Genomic DNA, 313 nt, shown 5'->3' on the forward strand with positions numbered 1-313 from the left:
TTATGACCAAATATCCCGTCCTTTCCCCCGCTGCCAGTACCGTTAGGCCCCCATGTGTCGCGAGTGTTAATGCTCTTCATATAACACTGTAGGGCCCTTTGTTTGTGCTACTGCCCCTTCTGGATCTGTGACCTTGTTAGCTGCCTCTATGACCTCGGGTTACTGTCTCGTGACTCACTCTCGTCGGTCTGAGGACGTCCTGTTGGTTTTGAGGTCTCGCTGTGTCAAGAGGTGAATGAATTGGAAGTTGGAAAGTGTAGATAAGGAGGCTAGGTTTCGTGGGGAAAAAGATAAAGGGAACAGAAGAATGTAA

The sequence above is a fragment of the Penaeus monodon genome, chromosome 25 (genome assembly GCF_015228065.2).
Source record: "Penaeus monodon isolate SGIC_2016 chromosome 25, NSTDA_Pmon_1, whole genome shotgun sequence".
NCBI classification, from domain to species: domain Eukaryota; kingdom Metazoa; phylum Arthropoda; class Malacostraca; order Decapoda; family Penaeidae; genus Penaeus; species Penaeus monodon.